The following is a 19,140-nucleotide window of genomic DNA, read 5'->3' as shown; positions in this document are numbered from 1 at the left end:
TTGATGAAGTCATTGATGAAATTGATGATAAATGGTGATTATTTCGTTGAATAAATCTATGATTTAAAACAGATTTGAGTATTTGTATTTTTCTCTGAAAATTCGCACGAACTTTTTCCGGTACCTAATACTTCCAGTGGAAGTCTTCCACACATTTTTTGAACCAATCAAAACTCCTTGGTTCCATAACTGCAGACTTCCCAGATATATCACTTCCTGGATCACACGATATAGGTCTAACCATTACAACCTCGCAGCATCTTTGGGAAGAACTGGGATCATCAAGGATAGTAAATGCTGGTGCTGCCACCCAGAACAAACCTTGAACCACATATTATGGGACTGTCCCAAATACTTGAATACCAGTCAACAAATGATCACCTCGCTGGCTCAACACGGATGGAAATCTCTATACTCCATAGAACCTCTTCTCCAAGGACCTAATATCATAGCAGTGAAAATAATAACTAAGTTTCTGCAAATCAACAACCTTAACATATAACCGTTACAAAAGTCGAAATCACTCTACCCATCAGCTCACAACTCCAACAATCACACACTAATACCTACACACTCACAACTCTACTTTTCTATACTCTATTTGTAACCTTATTGTAATGTAAAATGTAAATGAAAATGTAATATACTTTAATTGTAATTGACAGCTTATGGATCATTATTGAGTCCAAACCTTAATAAATAATGAAAAAATAACGCGCAGGTCACACGTCGATTCAATTTATTGCGCAGCGTCACAGTAACATACTGTGGCAGCGTGGTTACGTGTGGTGTGTTGTGTTTTATTTTTTTTTCTATTTATTACTTTTATTTTTCACTTTTTTTGTTTATAGAAAAATATGAATAGAATGTTTTTTTTATTAAAACACCATATTTTTTAAATTCCGGCATTTATGTTCAGTGTTTTATACATACCGTTTGCAATTACTTTTCTTTTTCTCTCAGTTTAAATATGCGCGCGGTGCATACCAGGAACATGGCGGACCTCGGACACCAACATCAAAGGCGCTGACACCGAGTGACGTTACTGGTTGTACCTATACTGTGTCCAGGACGAAACGCTCCCTTCTTTTTCTCCCGTCTCCCGTTCTCCCATCACAAGAACCGCCACCACAGGCTCATTAGACAATATTGCGAGCTTCCATAAAATTCAAATTTCAAATATCCCCTTTCTGTTTTACTGTCTTACTATTGCTGTCAAAAGTTTCACTCGCTCCTTATTCAATTTCGCCAGATACAAAATTAGTCCAATGTCTCACGATCTCTGGCAACTCCTTATCGTTCATGAAGCGAAAAAAGTAAGAGGGGAAGGTATAAAAGCCCCCCGTTGATGTCTCGAGAACCAGAGTAAGGATCAGCATCGACGGATAGAGGATATATTCGTGGCGGAGGGGACGGCATTACTGCCCACGTGCCGTTTAACTTGATCACCCTGGGCAATCTGGCCTCATTTCAACCTCCGGTTACTACGACACTTCCGCTAACAAATAACATTGTCGACGACCCTGCGGGGGTGTTCTGATTCGATTTGCACACTGCGAAAGCGTGCTGCCGGAGAGCTGGCGAAAGGACAGAGAAGCTCGACAATCGGAAGACCGACGGAGAAGGATCAACAAAAGAAAGGGAAAGGGGTAGAGGCGCGAGAAAAGGGAGAGGAGTGGAAAATTTAATATTATTGGTGTCTACCAATGCATGGCCCTCGAATGACAACAGAAAGTTGTCAATTTTCAAATGTTAAGGAGGGAAGACATTTATTTGTTACTCTTGAAATGGGTAAGAAGATTGGAGGACTTAGGGAAGGCAGGCGTCGAGGAAGAAACAGTTTTGACTACTAAAATAATTGAAATATCGTTGAAATTAGTGCGCACCTAAGCAACTTTTTTTTTCCTTGTCTGTTTTATGTCGCATCGACTACAAGGTCATTAGCGACAGAACTATTTGCGATTATTTATATCTTAGAATATATATTGATGTCTTTGCGGAAGTCTATTGTATTTCTAATGTGGTCCTGCACTGTTAGGGCTGAGTCTGGTTCATTTCAAAACTAGAAATAAAAGAAATAAAGCCTTCCAAAATTAAGATTGTATTTTTCATCCATTTAGAGATGAAGATAAGATCCATATGAATCCTCCGAGACAAATGACATGGACCGTTTATTTTGAAAGTAGTGTAAGTCCATTTTCTCTTGTTTCGAGAAAAGTAAAGGTTAACATATCTGTTAATTAAAAAATTTAGGCAAATTATACGAAGTCTGGCAATGTTTCTACTGTTTTATCAATATGTAATTTGGTTATATAAATTTGTTTTCGTCGTATTTTACTAAACTGATGTATACTTACGGGCTGGCAAATGGACTTACACCACTTTCAAAATTAGACAATTGTAAAAATCGTTTGATTTCAATTTAAAAAAATGAAATATCACTTAAAATATATTTCATATTAATCCAATTTTGTTTACAAAGAATGACACGACATAAAATAAAAGTAGTATTTTTAATTTTAGATGCTAATTACATTGTTAAAATTACAGGATATTGATAGTATTTACTTATGCTCTGCCTGTGGCAGTGTTTCGAAATATGCATGATGCACTGGAGATATATAAAGTAGTAACTGCTTGATGTCTTTATACTTTTCATAAGTAATAGGCCTGGCATCTTGATATAAAGGCGCAAGGGCGATTTTTTCAAATTTTAGCGATCTTCGAGGACGTGTAGGTAATAGATTTATATTTTGTTAATTCTTTGTCCTTCATCGATGTTTTATAGAAAATAGTGTATGGTGCACTTCTGAGAAACCTCATCCAACATATTTACAGCCAATTTACCTGTTTTCCATTAGTGTTTTTTCTTATCTGTAATATGACACGTAATATAAAAAAAATGTGAAATAACAGGCTACTGATTGTCAACCATCTGCTAAGCTACCTACCTCTGTCAATCTAGAGACGCGGTAGCGTCTAGGCGCCAAGTACATGAAAAATTATCCGTCACAGCGTATACATATATGGCGTTGGAGCTACCACGTATCTTTTACAGGAGAGATGGTCCATTCCAACCTGATCTGAAACTTCTTTCATGAATATCTTAACACACCTGCAATATTTTCGAAATTTAAAGGCATCTTTCTCATGTAAACCGCATATAAGCTTTCGAATAAAACTGAGATATCGTAATATCATGTCATGAATCTGTCAGAAACGGTATTTTTCGTATGATTCTCCCGTCGTCAACCCTTAGCCAATAGGAGCTAAGCAAAAGCCGAGTGTGGTTCGTCGACGCTCGGAATCATTCGGTTCGCCATGGCTCGTCGGCCATCGAGCGTCGAGAGTCGAAACAGATGTCATCATTCATAACCTCCCAAGTATCAAAAGTTTTTACACTATTGCATTATTAATTATATTTATATCAGCAAAATGTTTTCAATTTAGACTTTTTATGTAGGGTTTAATAACAAATTGCACCCAGTGTTGTAAAGTGTTGATCAATTTTGATTACAAGGTAAGTTGTAAAAATCTGAATTCCCAGATACCTTTATTCATACAGAAAACTGTTTTTAATATAGATCCATACCACCAAAGTGTTTTTAATTTAGACTTTTTATGTAGAGCTTATAGAAATGGAGTCATTTTCTCATTTCATCATTAACATTAACATTTTTTGCAGCAAGAAAAAAAATTGCAGGTATATATTATTACTTATATATTGAACGAATAAGTATTTATAATTAATAAATTATATGAAATATATAGATATATAGATATAGAATATATAGAAAATAGAATATATATATATATATTTTATTTTATTATATATTCTATTTTATTATCCCCCCTTCCTTTATTTTACTCTATCCAATTAAAAAAACAAATAATAATTTAGACTTCTTATGTAGAGTTTACAGAAATATCAATTTTATTTTTATAAATTTAAAATAGATTCTACATAATAATTGATTTGTAAAAAGAAGTGAGATCTGATAAAAAACTTCAAAAAAGTAAAAAAATTACGCCAAGTACATGAAAAAGTGGAGGACTCAAGGAGTTATCATTGAAAAGTAGGAGATCCCCACAAAAAACTACAAGAAAATAGAAAAAGATGTGAAATCGAAACAAGCTGGTAGATGATTTGCCTAGATTTCCGCGCCCTGGAAGTCAAATGCTTGGCGTGGCCAGGCAAGGTCAAGGTGTCGATGAATAAGAGTTATTTTAAAACGCAAAACAATTTATTGATAATATTGTCAGAGTTTTAAATTGACAAATTATCTGAAAGTCTGTGAGAGAGAAAGTATGGGTATTGATGATCTAAGAATGCCTTGCCTGGCCACGCCAAGCATTTGACTTTCAGGGCGCGGAAATCTAGGCAAATCATCTGCCAGCTTATTTCGATTTCACATCTTTTTCTATTTTCTTGTAGTTTTTTATGGGGATCTTCTATTTTTCAATGATAACTCCTTGAGTCCTCCACTTTTCCATGTACTTGGCGTAATTTTTTTACTTTTTTGAAGTGTTTTATCGGATTGGACTTACACCACTTTCATAGTCGACGATTATGCAATTTCATTTACCGACCAATTTTAAATTGTACAAAACATGGGAATTTTTTAAGAAATTAAACACGGACTACCCATACATAAAAAATTTACCTTAAATTAAGCATGAATTACGTGATATCTCATTCTTTCAAAAATGGACTTACACCACTTTCAAAATAAACGGTCCACATATTGAAACTTGAATAGCTTCTTGCATAAAGCTTTTTTAATTACAGGAAGAAGAGAAACGCGTGGAGGACAATAAATCTGTAAAATAATTGAAATGTCGTTGATATTAGCGAGCACCGTTAAAGGAGTTACTGTTATCCTGACGCAATGAGAGAGCAAGGAGCAGACAATGGTATAACGTTTGATAGGAAGTGAAATGTCAAGCTAAAGAGCGGTAAAGAGGCTCAAGCGCATCGTGTTCGATGAACAGCACCCAACCGTTAGGCTAACAAGCTGTCAAGACGTCGCCGCGTGTCAATCCATGGGTCTCAACGAACCCTCCGAATAAATCTACCCGGAGCCCAGTTTCCCTTCCTCGCTCAACCCTGGAACCAGCAACCAGAGCTACCACTGTCTCTAAACCGCTGCTTACAAATTTTTAGCCCCATGAACGCTTTAACCTCCTCCTATTACGTTTCTCTCGTATTTGGTCACGTGTGACGTAGTTTTTTTTCTTAAATCCTTACTCGTACAGATTAATCGAAGCATGTTTCTTCGTTCTTCATTACTTCGTTAGATGAATTGAGGTATTTATTGTATCAACGCTCGTTCTAAGTCAACATGTATTAGTTGAAAATTTTTCAGTGGATATTTCATAAGCTGGAAAATTTATAAGAGTTTGGAACATTGTGGTTGAGTAATATTGTATATTTAATACAAGATTATTTTGGGAAGGTTGTTGGAACATGTTTTGAGAGAGCGTAATCGATAAATGTATGTTCCAATAATCAAAGCAATAATATGTATTATATAGGGTGAGTCTTCTAACACGATGACCTCAAATAACTCGTAAGATATCCGTTGTACGACAAACCGTTTCAAACAAAAGTTGCATAGTATCTAGGAGGATATACAGTGCTCTAATCTGGTTTTTATTACTTTACTTTTTTATTGAAATATTAGGGTACTCTTCAGTTTTTTAAATGGAATGTCTAATAGTTTTGTTCGAATTTGGATAAATTATCAAATTTTGCGTAAAAAAGTATTTATAAAAAAAATTTTCTCTCAAAAACGATTTAACCGATTTTGATAAAATTTTGGCATATTATAGAGACACATAAAGACTTTCTTGAGACAGATTAACAATCGTATGGTGATTCATTATTTAGTAGAAAAAAATATTTTTTTTTCCAATATTCTTTTTTTTTAAGCGTGATATAATTTGAGAAAAATTATGAAATTCTTGATTTTAAAAGCATCATGTTCCCTTATGTAGCATATATTTTTTTCTATTCATTCGAAATGCTGCGCCAATAATAGTACATTTTATTATGAATTTTCCTTTTTTTTTTATATTTATTGATCATTATTTTGTAACAATTAATATGTTATAAAATTGAGTAAAAAAAAGCAAAATTATTTCACTAAAATTAATAAGAAAATTTGTAGATTTATATGTATAAATATAAATTTATATTATAATAACAAAAACAAGGCAGAGGTCAGGATGAATTACAATCATGTAATAATTATTAAAAGAAACAGGGAAAAGCACGATAATAAAAAGAAAAATATAAATATAATATAATATAAATATAAATTCAGATTTTATTGGTAGTATTAATATATAACATGTATTTGTTTAATCGATTAAAAATCGTAATATGAATTTAAATTACACAGGTAGCCCTTATCCAAGCTACTTAATTAAATATAAGAAAAGTTACAAGACTACTAGAAATCGCCACGTTTATTAACTTGATATATCAACCAGTGAATCGTTCTGTTATTGAATTCGTGAAATGTTCTCTATCGTCATACTTGACAAGTGTGCTCGATTATAAACTTTCCTGGATCCTTTGTGGGGGCGTTCATAGATCTTATCTGCTTGCGGCAGTAATTTGATTTGCTGGGATTACAACATAGGCACATGGCACTCTCGGCGCATGCTATAATTTCCTCCTTTCATCTACCTATGACATACTGTTTCGTGTTATACACTTTATAACCAGTAATAGGTTCAATTTAACATTCGACTGAGATATTCAGATCAATTACGAAGATAAGGAGTCCTTGATACAGTTTATAACTAGCTAGAATCACCTCATAACTTTTATAGTTTCCATGAAATTCCATGAAAAGTGACTACTGTGTAACAATTAATGTATCTATTTTTTTTTTAATTTTAAATTGCAGATTCTTTAAACCCTTTCTCTTTTAAAGAAAGTTATACAATAAATAATCAATACTGTGTTTGAAATCACTGACTTTTCTGGAGGTTTATTAGTTAGAAATTAATTGTTAGTTGTAACATATATGTGCATTAAAATTATGTCTTCTGTAAGAAAATAATTTTTATTTTGTTCGGGAGTATCATTAAATGGTTTGTTCTTAGATTTTCCTTTTTATAATGGTTTTTTCTTCGTTTCTTTTAATTATTATATAAGTATAATTCTTTCGAACCTTTCCTTTGTTTTTCGTTATTATAAATTACATATGAGTTCCGTAATAAATATGAATTACACATATATCTAATTTATTTAAAAAAAAAAAAAAAAACACGAAGTAAGGTTGAATCATTGAATAATAACAACAATCCAAAACTAAGTTTAAATTTCCCGCTGTAAATAATTAAAGAATAAAATCTACAAGCAAATACTTCATTACCATTGGGAAATGATATTTGATCCTTAATAACGTGTTATTATCGTTTAACTCCGTTTTCGGATACATCGGTCTTCAGGCATCTGACGGAAGGTCACTTTGTGGAAAACAAGTTTAATAACCTCTCCAAGAAATAAGCTGAAATTCCATACTCTTGTAATATAAATACAGCTGTTGAGCTCTGGAGTTCACTCGAATTTTGAATGTTGTTCGAGTAATATGCTTGGGACCTCATCGAAGTCGAGCTATGTGAACCTGGCACTCGACTTGTTGAAAATTAATTTTTTTTTATAGAAACTGATAGTATTTCGTTTGTACTTGATTGTACCACCAATAGTTTCGTTTGTACCTTCATCGATTAATAATTTATAAAAATTAAAAAACATAGTCAGCACCAGACATTGAGATTTTTGAAATCTGTTTTTCCCCATTCTTTAGAATCGTTTGTACTCGTTTGTACCGCTTTTCATTTCGTTTGTACCTCAATAGTTCAAATTTTACAAGCAATTGTTGATATGGTTGAATTATAAAATTTAAACTATTGAGGTACAAACGAAACGAAAAGCGGCACAAACGGGTACAAACGATTCTAAAGAATAGGGAAAAAACAGATTTCAAAAATTTTAGTGTTGGGTACTGACCATTTTTTTAATTTTTTTTAATTATTAATTGATGGAGGTACAAACGAAACTATTGGTGGTACAATCAAGTACAAACAAAATACTATCATTTTCTATAAGAAAAAAATTTATTTTTGAAAAGTCGGATGCCAGGTTCACATAGCTTCGAAGTCGCGCGATTTTCCAGTATACCTGCCGCGAGACAAACACGAAGCTCAGATCAGTCAGCACGCATATAAAGCATTTTCTACGAGTACCTTTAGGATTTTAATTTTAATAACTACAGTGGAAACATTTATGCATTTATGCAAAATAAAATATTAATATCATGAATTAATTAATAGAATATATTGTAGTCAGGAACTTTTTTTGCTTGAGAAGATTAATTATTATATTTATTTAATTGTGAATTGAATAAACTTCGAGATTTTATTTTTAATAACTAGAGTGCGAATATTTATGCCTTTATGCAAAACGAAATATTAAAATTATTGAATTAATTAATAGAGTATATTCTAAGATGAATTATTTTGGATTGAAAAAATTAATTATTCCATTTATTTTATTATACCAATTTCGCTATTATCAATATTTACTTCAATAATTGCCCCATTTTTACTGGAGAAATATTTTGGTTTGACAGATAAATAAATTGAACAATTTTAAATTATATGTGTTATGAATATTGGAAAAACATAATTCAGTATGTACATATATTTTTAATATGATCACCACATTATCGTACGCGATAAATGCTTAAATTTGCAATCTAATTATAATTAATGCAGACCAGTTTAGACATTATGGTATTTAAAGTTTAACCAGCGCAATAAATAAAGCGATTCTCGAACACCGAATATTTGACTTGTTTAACGCGTTGAGGCTTTAAATACTTTAATGAGGAACAAATTCAATCGAATAGCCGATCCCTATAATCATGTCAAAAGTAGAGTACATATACAGGGCGTTTTGGAATGCGTAGTGATATAAAAAAAAGAGTAACTGCACGTTATAAATTTCTGTGCAAAATGAATTGTAAAAACTACCAAATATATACCTTAATGTACCTAAAATTTCTTCAAAGCTAAAGAACTTTACATAAATTCTTTTTTGTAAAAAGAAATCACAAGAAATACTTAATATTTGATGTTTTAATCTGGTTTCTTCCTTCGTTCCCTTTAATTGTTATATTAAGGGGACTGAAAAGTAATCAAAATGTTCTCGACTTGGAGAAGTTTTTCAATGAAAAATCGAATGACTTTTTTAAAAAGGGAATCGAAAAACTGCCCTTACGCTGGCAAAAAGTGTTAGAAAATGATGGAAATTATTTTGTTGATTAGTATTTAAGATTTCTTTAATAAATAAATGTTGATAAAATTTTGATTACTTTTCGGTCACTCTAATATAATTATAATTCATGCAGATCTTTGCTTTATTTTTCATTATTATAAATTACATATTGTTATGTCCTAGCATCGATTCGAAGGAATCGAAGTTCACACGTAGATTATTTTTCTCACTTTTGCTTCACGCGAATATGATAAAAGTCTATAAGTTTCAGCGAATGTGGTAAAAGTCTATAAGTTTATCAAAATTCGTCCAGTTTGCGCAGCTGCCTGGCTTCTATCATAACGTAAACCATTGCTAGACAACACGAAACAACGCACTAGCAGCATACAGCCTGTTCATTATTGGCGGTGTTTGTCGATGTTGGAGACTAGTGTCTGCACGTAAGGACGATAAATTAACATTTTCAAAATTTCAACTAACCCTAATCCTACTTCAACACTTGAAGAGTCTCCGGAATTAATGCACTGTTGAATTTTGAAAACCGTCGCGAAACCGTACTTCGATGGAAAAAGGGGCTAATACGGCGTTTTCAGCCACTTTTTCACTTATGCGAGCTGTCTATTAGGGTTACATCCCCCGTTTAGACAGCTTGACGCACTTAGATTTTTGATCCGACGCACTTTTGAAATTTTGAAATTTTGAAATTTTTCAACAATTTTGAAAATTTCAATTCAACGTCCTTATAGCCGAACACTTACCACGAGGTCCTTCAAATGTTATCCCAATCGTTACACCTCCCACAACCTACCTCCCATTTCCGGCTCCTACACGAGTTTTGGGACACCCTGTATAAGAATGAAAGCCCTGACTCACTGACATATCAATGCCCAGGCTAAACCCTTGAACCTAGAAAGCTAAAATTTTGCACAGAGGTTTCCTTTATGATGTATACAAGGAATAAGAGGGGATATTTCGAAATTCTACCCCGAAGGGGGTAAAAAGGGATTTTAACGTTTATATCAAGAATGTTTTATTTATGGTTGGATTTGCATGAAACTTAATCGTAATGCCCTTTAATATAATTAATCAAGTACCTATTTTGGTATTTTAAAAAATTCAATCTCTGAAAAGGGGAAAAATTGTAGTGTCTGTCTGTTTCTCTGTCTATTTAAACGGCCTAATCTCCGGAACTACTGAACCAATTTTAAACATTTGTTCATTAATAAAAAGCTACACTATCCCTAAGTAACATAGCCTATGTTTTATTTTGATAAAAATACGTTTTCAATTTGAAATCTCAAAATTTGTAAATAATATTTTGGCATCGTTATACTCGTAATGAGAAATATCAATTGAAACATTGAGTTACGGAAAACAAAAGGCAGTCACCTAATAATTCACGAAAGGAACAAGCGGTTGACAGTCAGTCGAACGCGAACAATGTAAAATAAATCCGATAAAAAACTTCAAAAAAGAAAAAAAATTACGCCTAGATTTCCGTGGCCTAGAAGTCAAATGCTTGGCGTGGTCAGCCAAGGTCAAGGTGTCTATGAATAAGAACTATTTTCAAACGCAAAATAATGAAAGTGTACTCATATTGTCAAATTTTTAAACTGACAAATTATCTGAAAGCTTGCGAGAGTAAAGGTATTGGCGTCAATGAATGACCTGAGAAATATTTTAAAACCCAATACAATGAAAGTGTACTCATAATATTGTCAGAGTTTTAATAGACGAAACTTGGAAAAGTATTTCAATCGATCGCTGTATTCGTCTTATTGACTCTATGCCACGTCGTGTGGTGAGGTAATAAGAAAAAAGGGAGACACAACGAAATATTAATTTGTTATTGTGAATATGTTGTTTATATTACAAAATAAAATAATTCTGTAGTTCCCTATTTAGATCCTCTCCAAAAATGTCCTTATTTCAAGTCTACTATTTTTTTTATATTAATTAAACGGCGTTAGTAATTAAAACTATACAGCATTGTAAAGCTTAGAAAATGTACTTCTGACGTATGGAAAGACTAAAGGAGAAATACCAATCGGGACTGCAGAACAACGTCTTATAAGTTAACAAAACATTTTCCCTATTTATATGCTCGCCACTGTATGTATAATACTGTTGGCAGGTGGATTTAGAGGTACCTTGGACGTTTACTGAACCGCTGGCGTCCAGCACTGCGCATATCGGTGCCCGAACCCCAGTGACGGAAAATAATGAAAGTAATGGGAACACGCCCACTGCATTTAGCCCGCTCAGCTACCCCACTCGGCTTCAACCCCCGTCGAAGCTCCTCTGGGCTCGCCGCCTTGTTCATTCTCATCCGTCCTAGGCTCCATTGGTTATTGTACCTGCCACTTCATTGTCCTTTATTTCATTATTTTTGCCGCATTCCAGCTCCCTTTGCCCGGCAACGGGTGCGAATCTTCCCCCTTTATTTACGTACTTTAATAACAGACGTCTTAACGGAATCCAATAAACGTCATAAATGGCCTCCTGTGATGTCATTAGTTTACGAGATACTTGCTTTTTCTATACCCACCCTCCGGGTACCGTGTCGCTGTCGTTCCTCGGCTTCGTTCTCCAATCTTCTGGCTTGCGTCGAGGTTCCTAATTGTTAATTACGCATTTTCAAGCCGTTGGGAACATTAGAGCCCCAATTTCGCTATAAATAGAATAATAGGGGGGATCAACTATCCACGGGGTTAAAATTGTTCTAAAGTTTTTGGTTCCGAGTACTTTACTTATTTAGACGCGTGGAAAGTAGGATCAGCGAAAATTAGGTAGTTTGTGGCAGATCAGGTTGGGATAGAGCTTTTCAAGCTGTTGGGAACGTTGAAGCTCTCATTTTGCTATAAATAGAGTGGTACTGGGAATAAATTATCGACAAGATTAAAATTGTCATCAGGTTTTTGTTTCTGAATATTTTTTTGCTTGGTTAGAATTTTTAACTTGCAATTAGAAGTGTGAATGGGAAAATGGACTTCTTTGATTTTTTGGGAATATTTTACATTAGTTATAGGTTTTTATCAATCTAACTCTATGATTTACATTATCACAGAGTTTGACAACATTAGGTAATTGTAGGTTTTCATGATCTATTTCTTTCAAATTTTCGAATATTCTAATGTATTTGTCAAGGCTACTTTACCAATGGAAATTGTATGAAACTGAATAGAAATTATGTAAAAATTGTATAATTCGTTCCTTATTTTTAGGGCCTCTGCAGGAATAGTTTTTTTATAGGCTAGGTAACCACGTGCTTGAAGTGGACAAATTCTTTTACGTACAAGATAATCCTCTATTGTGAAATAGAATAAGAAAATTCCTGTTGAAAAACAGTATAAAATTTCCTTCCCTTCTGTTATTTATGGTTTATACAAATTTTAAAATAAACAAACTTATTAGGACTTTTCAGAAACATTTAAAATTCCAATTCATACATTCAGGGTCCTTTTTAAAATTAGTAAATGCATACATTTAGAATACTTTCTAGAATTAGTAAATTGGTTTTTGGAAAACATTATAAAAATTATTTTCCTTCTGTTTCGCTGGAGAATATAATTTATGAAAGTGTTAAAATAAACACTTATTGGACTCACCTCGATTGAAGTTACCACGTAATTAAAAAAGAAAGGAATTTCTTTGTTTACAGAAACAAGTCTTCGTCAAAGAAATAAGAAAGCAATTTTTAAATAAGGTTTAGTGTCGGCACACACTTGAACAAAAATAAAACAGTTGCTCCCTGCTATTTGCCTTCTGTGTATAATTCAGTCTACCGTGTTGTGTTGTGTTAGTGCGCGCAATGATATGGCGTAACATCTCACTACTACAACATAATAATCCATAGTGTATGCTACACCAACGAGACTCCGAAATATAGAATCTCAACAATGGAAACAAACAATCACAACTCATCGAATACTTGCCCTACCACAGATCACGCAATAATTATTGATGCTGTAAATGGCTTAAGGGGATCCACCTGTGTAAGATTTTCAAAAAATCAAAAATTTTTTGGTAATTATAGAGAACAAGTACATCCTCTCCAATTTCGATGATTTTTAAATATGTTGTAGAAATCAATATTGTGAATAACTTTTTCCTATACATATAACCGTCGCTCGGCCTTAGTTTCCGAGATATTTGCAAAATACCATGTGCTGCTACAACAATGAATATTGCGTATAGCTACGCGTCTGTGACAGCGTGTGTATAAGCGTTGAGTCGTCAATTGTTTAGGGTCGGAATACACGTACGCGCTGTGAGTCTGTATGCGTTAGCTATCATTCGCTGGTAAAGTAGCACATGATCTGTATTCGTACAGTAAAAAAAATGGGGTCCGGGGGCTTGCCCCCGATCGGAAGTTTGGGGGCAAAGCCCCCAACAACAAGTACTGCAGCGCACCACTCAGGTGTGTATATATACGGTTAGCCTGAGGGATGTTTATAGTTTAGCGGGGGGTCGAGCCCCGCCTGGCAGGGGGTCTGGAGGGCGCAGCCCCCCAGCATGCGTATAATTGAGACATATATGCTTTTCAATTTTTGTAAAAGGATTTTGCGCGAAAAATATACGCCTCGAAATTACGGGAACTCACTGACGCGTACGTGCATTCCGAGCCTAAACAATCGACGACAGAACGCTTACACACACGTTGCCACAGTCGCGTAGCTATACGCAGTATAACGCGTGTTTCTATTGAAAATACTTATGACTATTAACAGATGCTTTTAAATTTTAATTCAAACATCCATTCGATCTTTTTATCCAGTTTGTCGACACACCTTTAAACAAAGATATCTCATCCAATCCTAAGCGTTGACGATCCTCACCATCTTTCTTGAATTCTTGTTGAACTAATTGGATCTAAATATTGTATTTAGTCCGATAACAAAAATGAATCTGGCATTTCTTCTATGAAGTCTTTTTTTCGTGGAATTTCCTTTTGATTTTATAATTATTGTAACTCTTCTAAGCATTAAATTAACTAAATTATTAGTTATTCGAAGTGGGATCTTTTTCCATTCCTCTATTCGAGCCATTTTTAAAGGTATTTTACTGGAAATTTGATGTTTTTTAATTCTTACGGAGCAATAAACTAATGTGTTTACGTTACAAACTCTACTGTAAATGGTTCGTCATAAGAATCATACAAATACTTATTGCTTCTATACTTTCACCTAGTTTTCACATTTTTTTGTTAATTTCACAAATTATATTAACTATAGTAAATGTTGTTTGGACTATATCTATCTTAGAGAAGACTTTCGAGAATATGTAAAATATCATTGATTATAATAAAAGAAGTTAAGAAACTACAATTTCACACAAAAGTTTTTTTGGGAAATTGATCGGTGTACGAATACATTCTACACCCACTGTAAACACCCGTGGCGAAAACTTGAGTTCGACGGTTAGAGTGTCAGTTAGTCGAGAGACAACCTCTATGGTGAACGCGACTACCTCTCTTAGCCTCTAAGTGATAAAATATCATTTAATATAAAATTATGTGGTGTCGCGAAAGTCAGGGGACGAGGTAGACACCACGTCAAGAGGTTTCGGCGCGACGCCGCGCCGCACAGTGGTTCGGATCGAGAATTTAGTGACATTTGCTTATAACTTTTGAACCATACGAGATATGAGCATGAAACTTGGACTAAATAATATTCGTATGCATAATAATAGGAAGGAAATTGAAAAATGTTATAACAATAATAATTGTATATACTAACAACAAAAATATTACAAAATTAATTTTTTTTTGTACCCTGTTACTTATTTTTCATACATACATGAAACTATATAATTTTTCTTTATCTTATAATAAATAATAATTTCTTTGTTTTTTTCAATATTTGATTTTATTTGCATAGATACCAATAATATTAAATGAATGGTAAGTACAGATATTATACATGATAAAATCAATCACATCAATAATAAAATAGAATATATACCATGGTTTTGTCGCTCAATTAAATTCGAATTTGTTAAAGAAACCCAGAAAATTATAGATGACATAACAAATACCATTAATCATGAAATAGTAAATCTAAAGCCGGTTAAAATAAATAATGTACAAATAGAATATGTAATGCTCCCTAGAATGGTGGATAATAAAATTTGCAATGCCCTTACTAATACGAAATCTGCAATACGTTGTTATGTTTGTAAGGCTAAACGAACCGAAGTGAATGATTTGGATCTGGAAAATTCAAAAGTGTGCGATGTTAACAATTATTCATTTGGCCTTTCTACTCTCCATGCATGGATCAGATGTTTTGAATGCCTTTTACACGTTTCGTACAACATACCCTTTCAACAATGTACTGCAAATACACCCAATTTACACCATTTTTCGATACGTTTTAAAAATTTGTCCTGTATATAACGAGATTGCACCTATTTCTGTTTTAAATTAGAAACAAACTTTTTTAAATTCGTTTTTAACAAATTTGATGTTTCTAATGGCATATTCATTTCTTTACATACTTTCTCATATAAAAATGAATAGTCATTTAAATCTTTGGACGAATTTCTTAACGTCATAAATAAATCTAAATTTGTATGAAAAGCGTCCATTCTTATTAAGTAACAAATGCCCGAATAAGAAAAGAAGAAGACTTAAACACAGAAAGTACCACACGTAACAAATGTCCATGTATTTAAGTAGGTACTTACCAAATATAAGTGAAATATATAACAGAAACGTAATCACTAATCACTTCACTAAACAATAATTAAACTACAGTAAATAATGTAAAAGAAAAAAACTATATCGAGATAAACATTAAATAAAAACTACGCAATACAAGATTTTAACAATAGGAAAAAAAGATAGAATATAATGCTCAAATAAATGTCACTGTTCACGCTGGTAAGGCTTCGGATCAACTGAATGCAGATCGAAAGAGAAAAGCCTAGTCGAACTCTTATCTGTACCATAGCATAAACATTTGAAGTGTTTCAATCGGAAGGATTTTGTATTGCATTGTGGTGACTGAAACATGACCGCGGCCATCTAGCGCTGATAGATCCTATACACCCAGCGATATGCACAGCTTTGAAGAATAATAACTTGTAAAGTAGGACGAAGTAGGAAATAATTCTTGTATAATTATATAGGAGAGAGTATGCTGAAGATATTCGATGTTGTAGAATTTTATGATCTCTTAAGACTCAAAAGATACTCCTTGCCAATTACTAATAACTTTAAGAATTTTCTTTATTACATTCAACGTAACATTTGTAATACATTATGTACAGTAACTTTTAAGTGACACTGCTAATTTGTAATTTAACGATATACCTTTCATTTAAACAAAAATTGAAAAAAAGATATTGAAAAGAATCATTAGGGCACCTTAAACAAAACAGGTAATTTTTTCTGCGAAGAAAGTTGTTTTCAAAACTTTCAACTTTAATTGTCTATTACACTTACGGCTTTTATTCAATTTTATTAAGTTTTCATTTCTGAGATTACCAGACATTTACAAAGCAATATACATTCATCATACATCTATGTGAAAATGTTGACTTTTTCGTTAAATGTCACTAAATTTCTCGATCCGGACCACTATGCGCCGTCGCCGATGTGTTTAGATTATAAGATACAGCATAGACTGTTTAGTTTTAAAGGATTGCTTGTATGAATGTATGAATGTATGTGTGGATGTTCAGAGAATGAGCTTGGCTGCGTTTTTCTTCAACACAGTCAAGCAGTGGAATGCGAAGCGTGAATGAGGAAACTTCCGTCTACAAGGTGCGACGGAATATTAAATAATTGTTTTTTTTGAGATCTGCAAGGAGCGGTCAAGCGTCGCGTCATATAATATAATTTTACATCTATATTTTATTAAATATACCTATATCCCGTTTTTCTTTTATCGCGAGTTGTGTCAGTCATTTTTCCCACCACAATTATATTCTTATTTTATTTCTTGCTTCCACCCATAATCTAACAATTCTCACCATAAATTATCAAAATGAATTAAGCTATTGTACTAACCATCGTGATCGAGGGATCGATAGTGAAATTGCTCGTGGTATCCATAGTTGAATCGATGAAAGTTGTAAAAGAGGATTTTCATTTACGTCTTTAGCTACCTGTTGCCGAAGATAAGAGAGTTGCGATCATGTCTGGAAAGAAAGGGATATTCCGAACTGACAGCCAGAATATTTTCGGTTCGGGGCACGGCATCGGCATAGGCGGAGTCTGCGGAACACGTCGTGCTTCCAGTTGGGGTGAATCCTAATACCCAGATAATGGGAAGTAATTGCGAGGGATCAGAGCGAGCGTAGCTACTCTCTCGGTTCAGGACCGTACTATATATAGGGAGGGTGGAGGTGTCGGTGTTCTCATCCCCCTTGCGGCACCGGAGATTCGTTGGGTGGCGGCGGCCCGGGGGAGGGAATGAAAAGGACGGTCCAACAGACGCACACGTACACGTACACACGGGGGCGTAGGAGCGTGGGAAGGGATGAAGAGAGAGTGGGAGAGAGACAGAGGACTATAATCACATTATCGGGGCAAAATCACGCTGCATGTTCTCAAATGTATGGTGGATGACAGTATTTTGCGAGGAAAATCACGCACGCTGATCCTTCGATACTCCGTACACGGACACGGTGAATTATCTCGTCAAGAAACTCGATACGAGCGGGATCAAGATGCGGATTTCAAATGGTAATTAAGGGAACGGAGCTTCGCGAACCGAACTTAGACTGAATTTTAGTTCGTGTTGGTTAGCAGGAATTTACCGAGGACTATTGATTATGGAAAGCTTTATGGATGCTTCAACTTGTTGACTCTCTCATGGATCTCGAGTAATTTTAATGGAGTTACTATGCAAAGCTGAGAAGACGACTAGTGGGTCTTGTAAAGTATTGAACTTTAATTTACTTCGTTTCTTGTCTATTATTCGTTTATAGGTGCATGGACAGTTTAAGTAAATGGTTTATAAGTATTTAGTAAGGACTATTGATTATAGGAAGAATGCTTCGGCTTGTTTTTTGTGGATGTAAAGTAATTTTGACGGGGCTACTGTGCGGAGGTAAGAAGATGGTTAGTGGGCTTAATTGACAGCAGTGTAATCTCCCAGATTATAGTACAGAATCCTACACTATGTATACATCTTCTTCTTCAATAAAGACTCGAGAACTAATAATTTTTTTGCCATGGTACTCTAATCATTTTTTACGTAGGATGAACAGAAGAATCGATCTGTGTAAACAAAAATATGCATTTCTATTTAAAGAAATGATGCAATTGTTAATTGCACATGCACTGCTACATCTAAAAAAAATTTAAAGGCCTATAAATGTAGTGCTCTTCGAACCATTTATCTTTCTCCTTTGGCATTTTTTCGTAAATGCAATGATAACGGAGTTATGACTTGAAGCAATTGCGTGGACCACCCTGTATAGTATAGATCAGTGTTTCCCAATCTTTTTTCTGTTATGCCTCACCTAAGCTTTTCTAAAATATTTATGCCTCCCTCCCCTAATATACATCATTTTGAATATTCAGAAATGGAAATCTTCAATAAAGAAACTTAACTGATAGGTTTTAGGAAGAAATGACTAGGAAATTATTGATCAAATACAGTAAATAAACATTCAAATTGTCTCCCCTAACAATCAAATTGCCCCACGTTGGGAAACACTAGTACAGATTATATTATAGAATTTTATAGTATAATCAATGATTTTATTCAATACTTTTTCAATAAATTTTTCAATAAATAAGTAAACCTTTTTCGTGAGATTCAGGCATCTTTTTGTGAAGGATCAAACTGTTTATTTTTATAATATTCTCTAGACTCCCAACTATTAAAAAC

This window comes from Hylaeus volcanicus, chromosome 2 (assembly GCF_026283585.1).
Source record: "Hylaeus volcanicus isolate JK05 chromosome 2, UHH_iyHylVolc1.0_haploid, whole genome shotgun sequence".
Taxonomy (NCBI): domain Eukaryota; kingdom Metazoa; phylum Arthropoda; class Insecta; order Hymenoptera; family Colletidae; genus Hylaeus; species Hylaeus volcanicus.
This window is presented reverse-complemented; position numbering follows the sequence as displayed.